Here is a 7,587-nt window from a genome sequence, read left to right on the forward strand (position 1 = left end):
CATGTTAGGGTGCTCGTAAGGGTACCTAGGCTTAAGAGCACATGTTAGGGAACTATGCAGGCTATGATGTTTCAGGGCATAAGTCAATATTGTGTTAGGTTTACGACGTGTGTTAGGGTATTGCTTAGGGTTAGTGTTAGGGTACATTTGGGGGACATGTTAAGGTGCTTGTAAGTGTACCTGTGTGTGTCAGGGTACTTGTTACTGTGTGTGTTAGTGGTTGGGGCACATGTTAATATACATGTTAGGATTAGAGTATGTGTAAGGATATTAAGGTTTTGGTTAGTTTTTGTGTGAAGGTGTGAGTTAGGGTATATGTTAGGGTAACTATGGGTTAGAGTACATGTTAGGGTCCTTGTTACCATATTTATTAGTAGAGTATGGATTATATTTTGTTAGGGTACATTCAGGATACACTTGCGGTTTATAGAGTACATGTTTCAGTACTTGTTACCATATGGGTTACGGTCCAGAGCATGTTTAGTGCATTACAGTGCTATTGGGAAATCTTTTAGGTTTAATATACATGGTAAAGAAATGGCACACATTAGGCTATTTGTTGGGGTCAGAGTGTGTCTTAGGGCAGATACTATGGTATGTGTTAGGGGATCTTTTAGGGTTAGGGCACATGTTAGGCTGTGTTATGGAACATTGGGGATACATGTTAGGGTGCATAAAAAGATACTTGTGTGGTTTACAGTACTTATTAGTTTATGTTAGGGCACATGTTAGGGTACATGCTAGCTTATGTTTGAGTCATGTTAGGGTACATGTATGGATACTTCTATATTTTACAGTACATGTCAGGGTACTTGATAGAATACATGATAGGGTCAGGGTTAGAGTATATTAGGCGATTTCAGGGTACATGTAAGGTTACCTGTATGCTTTATAGAGTACATGTTAGGGTACTTGTTACCATTTATGTTAGTGTCTAGAGTATGGTTAATGTGTTAGAGTACTATTGGGAAATCTGTTAGGGTTAAAATACTTGGTAAAGTTAGGGCACATATTAGGGTGTATATTAGATTACTTTGGGGTACATGTTTGAGTGAGTTTAAGAGTGCTTGCATGGTTTTGAATAAGTGTTAAGGTGCTTGTTAGGATATGAGTTATCATTTGGAGTATATGTTAGGAAACGGTATGTGTTGTGCACGTGTTAGAGTACACTTATGACTTGAATTACAAATGAGATTACGTTGTAAGATATGTGCACATGTTTAGAGTGTGTGTTTGAGTACATGTTTGAGTATGTTGGGGTTACAGTTATGGTTTGGGTTAGGCAACATGTTAGGATGTGTGTTGGCATAAGTTTAGGGTACTTCTTAGGGTATATGTAAGGTTTACAGTACGTGACAGTGGTTAAGGTACATGTTATGTTTAGGTTACATGTCTGAGTATCCTTTAATTTCTAACTTAGGGTAGACATTAGAATGTTTGTGGTACATGTAAGAGTAACTGTTTTGTTCAAAGTTCATGTAAGAATAATTGTTACCAAACATGTTAGTATCTTGAGTATATGATATAATATGTGTTAGGGTAAGGGTAAAATTTTAGTATGTAGCAGGTTTGTGTTAGAGGTTGGGTATGTGTTAGGGTTTAGGTATGTCATGGTTTAGGTTTTAGGTATGTTTGGTAGGATTATGGTATATATTAAGACCACCCGCATGTTAGGGTATTGTTAAGACACATTGTTGTTCGGGTGTATGTAAGGGTGCGTGTATGGTTTAGACTGCGTTAGGGTAATTGTTACTGTACATTAGTAATTAGGGTACATGTTAGGGTTAGAGTATGTGTTAGGATACATGTTAGGGTTAAGTTACGTGTTAGGGAACATGTTAGAGTATATTGGGGGGTTCATCTTAGGGTACATGTGTGGTTTGCTGCACGTGTTCAGGTATGTGTTAGGGTTTGGGTACATGTTAGGGTTCAGGTACATGTAAGGGTTAGCGCACATGTTAGGGTATTTCTTAGGACTATGATTGGAGTTAGGGCATGTTTGAGGCACATGTTAGTGTTCAGGATTCCAAACCTGTATGGTTTAGAGTGTATGTTAGGCCACTCCCATGGCCTCAGCCGTTGTGGGGTTGGTTTGCTTAGAGTCCTTGCCCTACCCTGCTCAATGGTGTGGGACCCGCTATGCCCAACTTTGGGGGAGACTGGAGACTGGAATGAGCAGTCAGCTGTGCTTTCACTCTGTTCACACATCTGCCATGCATACACATGTGCGGGTATAGGTGGGGATTGAGTGCTATGTATCTCTGTGTGAAAATTGTACCCAGCTTAAGCAGGCTTGATGAAAGAAGGCCATCTACCTCCAAGCATGCAGGTAAGTCTGTTAAGTATCAGGGTGTGGGTGGGGTTGGGATTAGGTTAAGAAACTTGGGTTGCCAGGAGTCTGGGGTGGTGACAATAGGGGCTAGTGTTACTAGGGCTACTGTTGTTAGGATTGGTCTGGTTTGGGTTCAAGTATAGGGTTGTTTGTTTATATTAATGGTAGGTTCAAGTTTTGCTTAGGGTACCTGTACCCTTAACATATACACTAAGCCACTCACCAATCTTAGGCCTAACCTGAAGCCATTTGCCAACTCAAATGCATACAATAATGGTATACTTAATACATTCAGCAGCCCTAACCCATCCCCCAGAGCTAGAGGAGGAATAGGGTTAAGCACTTGGGTTGTTGAGAAATAGGGTAAAGGAATAGGATTGTCAGTGGTCAGGGGTGATGTTAATGTTTAGGGTTGTTAGGGCTACTGTTTTTAAGGTTGGTATGACTGAGGTTATATTTCAATTGTAGGTTTTTTGATGTTATGGGTATATTTAGGGTTCATGTTAGGGTACTGACTATGTTAGAGTACTTGTTATCATACATGTTAGTGGTTAGAGTACATGTTAGGGTTAGGACGTGAATGTGTTATGGTATGTGTTAGGGTACATGTAGAGTACATGTTAGGATATGTGTTACGATACGTGTTAGGGTTAGGGTATGTGTTAGAAAATATGCTAGGATTTGAGTTAAGGTTAAGGCACGTGTTCGGATATGCATTGGGGTACATTAGGGGACATGTTAGAGTGCATGTTAGGTTCAATATGTGAAGAGTGAGGCTATGTGTTATGGTTAAGTTACGTGTTGGGGTTAGGGCACATATGAGGGTACAGTTTAGGATTGAGCCGTGTGTTTGGTATGGTTCTGTAAATATGAGGTACTTGTTAGGGTGTATGTGAGGTACAGTACGTGGTAGTGGTCAAGATATGTGTTGTGGTTAGGATATGTCTTAGGATATTTGTTTGCCTTAGGGTTAGAGTATATGTTAATGTATATGTTTGGGTACTTGTTAGGGTGCATGTAAAGTTTGGAGCATATGGTAGTGTTAGGGTACAGATTAGGACACACATTATGGTTTGGGTATATGGTTAGGATTTGGCTTAGGGCATATGTTAGGGTCATGTGCCTGTTCAGAGTGTATATGAGGGTACTTGCTATGGTATATTGTAGTGTTGAGAACATGTTAGGATATGCATTAGGGTAGGATGTATTAAGGTATGAGGATTTGGGGGACATGTAAGAGTACCTGCATGGTTTAGAGTACTTGGTGCATCAGTGTTAGAGTACATGCTAGGGTTCATATTAGGGTACATGTATATTTAAAACTACCTGTTAGTGTTCTTGTTAGGCTGTTAATACTTTGAGTATGTGTTTGGGTTCAGGTTAGACTGTATGGTAGAGTTAAGGCACATGGTAAGGTATGGGTTAGAGTTATTGTTTTGGTTAAGGTTAGCACACCTGTTAGGGTATATTAAGGTATATGTATGATAAGAGTACATGTTAGGGACTTCTATTAGGGCACAAGTTAGGAAACATGTAAGGATCCTTGCAGAGTTACAGTTCATGTTGGGGTACCAGTTGGGATAATTGTTAATGTTTAGAATACATGTTTAGGTATGTATTAGGGTTATGGTACTTGTTAGGTTATGTGTTAGAGTATGTGGTAAGGTTTGTGCTAGGGTATGTATGTTAGGCTTTGGATGAGGGTGTGTGTTAGGGTATGTATTAAGGTACATTGGTGGTACATATTAAGGTGCATGTAAGGGTATCTGTATGGTTTAGAGCATTGGTAGGGTAGTTGTTACTGTATGTCTTAGTGATTAGGGTATTTGCTAGGATAGATGTTAGGGTTCTGTGTTAAAGTACACATTAGGGTATGTTTTAGGTTTAATCTGTCTGTTAGTGTTGGAGTACATTTAGGGGTACATGTTAGTGTGCATGTAAGGATACTTGTTTGGTTTACAGTACATGTTCAGGTAGTTGTTAGGGTGTTAGTGTTAATAGTATGTATTATGGTTAGGGCACCTGTTAGGTATGTATTAGGGCACAAGTTATGGTATGGGTAAGCATATTTCATAGGGGAATTGTTAAGGTACGTGTTAGGGTTTGGGCACACATTAGGCTATGTGGTAGAGTACATGTTAGGTGTATATAAGGATACCTGTAAGGGTATATTAGGGTGCATGTTAAGTACATGTTAGGATTAAGGTACAACTTGGGGTTAGTGCATGTGTGAGGAACATGTAAGGGTATATGTATGGGTACTTGTACATTTTAGAGTATGTATTAGGGTACTTTTGACAGTATATAGGTGGTTAGGGTACATGTTATTGTATCTGTTAAGGTCATGGTTTTTGTTTTTGTTAGGGTATGTTAGTGTACATTCAGGGTACATGTAAGAGTTACCTGTGTGGGTTATAGAGTAGTGTTAAGGTACTTGTTACCATGTGTGTTAGTGTCTGGAGCATGTTCAGTGTGTTAGAGTGAAATACTGTTGGAGAATCTGATAGGGTTAAGATACGTATTAAAGTTAAGACACATATTAGGATTTATATTACTTTGGGGTACATGTTACAGTGTTTGTAAGGGTACTTGTATGGTTTACAGTATGTGCTTGGGTACTTGTTAGGATATGAGTTAGTGTTTTGAGTACATGTTAGGAATCATTTTAGGGCATTTGTGGTACACATGTTATTGTACATATAATACATGTGTGACTTGAAGTACATGTTAGAGTACTTGTTAGGGCATGTGTTAGATTTAAGGTACCTGTTAGGGTTACATTTATGGTTTGCGTTAGGCAATATGTTAGGATGTGTGTTAGTATAAGTGTAGGGTACTTGTTATGGGTGTAAGATTTAGAGTATGTGATAGTGATTAGAATGTGTGCTATGGTTAGAGTATATGTTAGGGTATCTGCTAAGGTTTATGTTATGGTTGGGGCATACATTAGTGTATGCTTGTGGTACATGTCAGGGTCTATGTAAGAGTCATCGTTACAATACATGTTAGTGTTTAGAGTATATATTATGGTGTATATTATGGACACTCAGCACTCAGCCACCACAGGGACAGCACTCAGGCCCTCCATGGGGACACTCAGCCACCACGGGGACACTCAGCACTCAGGCACACTGTGGGGACACTTAGCACTCAGGCCCACTGTGGGGACACTCAGCACTCAGGCCCTCCATGGGGACACTCAGCACTCAGGCACACTGTGGGGACACTCAGCACTCAGGCCCTCTGTGGGGACACTCAGCCACCACGGGGATACTCAGCACTCAGGCACACTGTGGGGACACTCAACAGTCAGGCCCACTGTGGGGACACTCAGCACTCAGCCACCACAGGCACAGCACTCAGGCCCTCCGTGGGGACACTCAGCCACCACGGGGATACTCAGCACTCAGGCACACTGTGGGGACACTCAGCACTCAGGCACACTGTGGGGACACTCAGCAGTCAGGTCCTCCGTGGGAACACTCAGCACCCCCCCCCATACCCAGCAGCTGTCACCTGGGAGGAATCCTGGGCAGCCTGAGGCGCAGGGTTGGGTCCCCAGCACATGCCAGCCACCTGCTGTACCCACTCTTCAGCCTCTGCTGCTCTTTGGGCAGACACTGACTCCAGACCTCAGGCCACTGAAGAAGACCCAGGAACATTAATGAAACCCCAGAAAGACCCTGACCTCCAGGAGACCCTGACCTCAGGCCTAGGAGACTCTGTCCCCCAGGAGACCCTGTCCTCTAGGAGACCCTGACCCCAGGAGACCTTGACCCTCAGGTGTAGGAGACCTGAACCCCAGGAGACCCTGTCCCCTAAGTCTAGGAGACATCTCTGCTGCCGCCTTTGATCTCAGCCCCTGCCCGGTCCCTTGTCCTCAAGGTCTGACCACCCCATGGCCACTCATCCCTGTCCCTAAATGCCCCTGGGCTCAGAGGAGGGGACCCTGCCCCCTTCTACCATCCCCTGTCCACCTGACCCCTATCTCCTGACCCCTCCTCCTGACCCCTCCACCTGAGCCCTCCTCCACCTGATCGCTCCTCCACCTAACCTCCCTCCACCTGACCCCCTCCACCTGAATCCTCCTCCATCTGACTCCTCCTCCGTCTGACTCCTCCACCTGAGCCCTCCTCCATCTGATCCCTCCTCTACCTGATCCCTCCTCCACCTGAGCCCTCCTCCACCTGACCCCTCCTCCACCTGACCTCCCTCCACCTGATCCCTTTACCTGATCCCTCCTCCACCTGACCTCCCTCCACCTGATCCCTACGCCACCTGACCTCCCTCCACCTGACCTCCCTTCACCTGACCCTCCTCCACCTAACCTCCCTCCACCTGATCCCTCCTCCACCTGACTTCCCTTCACCTGATTCCTCCTCCACCTGATCCCTCCTCCACCTGACCTCCCTCCACCTGATCCCTCTTCCACCTGACCTCCCTCCACCTGACCCTCCTCCACCTGACCTCCCTCCACCTGACCTCCCTTCACCTGACCCTCCTCCACCTGACCTCCCTCCATCTGACCTCCCTCCACCTGATCCCTCCTCTACCTGACCCTCCTCCACCTGACCTCCCTCCACCTGATCCCTCCTCCACCTGACCCCCCTCCACCTGATCCCTCCTCCACCTGACCCTCCTCCACCTGATCCCTCCTCCATCTGAGCCCACCTCCACCTGAGCCCTCCTCCTGACCCCAGTACCCCTCCCCTCACCCCTGCACAGACGCGGACTCCTCCCCCCCCCACGGGTGTGCTGAGTTCCAGTACGGGGTCGGATCACGCGGGTTCGGGACTTATTTGTGCTTTTCTTTTCTTTTTTCATGTAGGGTCTCGAACCCAGGCGGTGCAGGCCCGTCCAGCGCTCCGCCCTTGGGCCCTGGCGCCTCTGACTTCCCGCCACTGCCGCTGCACTGCCCGGGCCACCGCGGCCGGGAAATCCTAGCCCCGCCCCTCTCCCGCAGCCCCGCCCCTCAGCCCCTCCCCGGCCCCGCCCCACAGGAAATTCAGGCCCTGCCCGCGTGTCCCACCCTGCGCCTCCAAGCCTCACAAGCACAGCGGCCACCGAGAGGGGCTGGGCGGAAAATCCAGGCCCCGCCCTCCACACCCTGCGCCTCCAAGCCTCACAAGCACCACCACCTTGGCGGGAAATCCCGACCCCGCCCCGCAGCCCACCCTGCTGGCCCCGCCCACGGGCGCTGGCTTTAACCCCGCCTCCTCCCCCTCTGCCACTCCTCCTCCGAGATTGGCCGCGGA

The sequence above is a fragment of the Dipodomys ordii genome, unplaced genomic scaffold (genome assembly GCF_000151885.1).
Source record: "Dipodomys ordii isolate 6190 unplaced genomic scaffold, Dord_2.0 Scaffold14, whole genome shotgun sequence".
Classification (NCBI taxonomy): Eukaryota; Metazoa; Chordata; class Mammalia; order Rodentia; family Heteromyidae; genus Dipodomys; species Dipodomys ordii.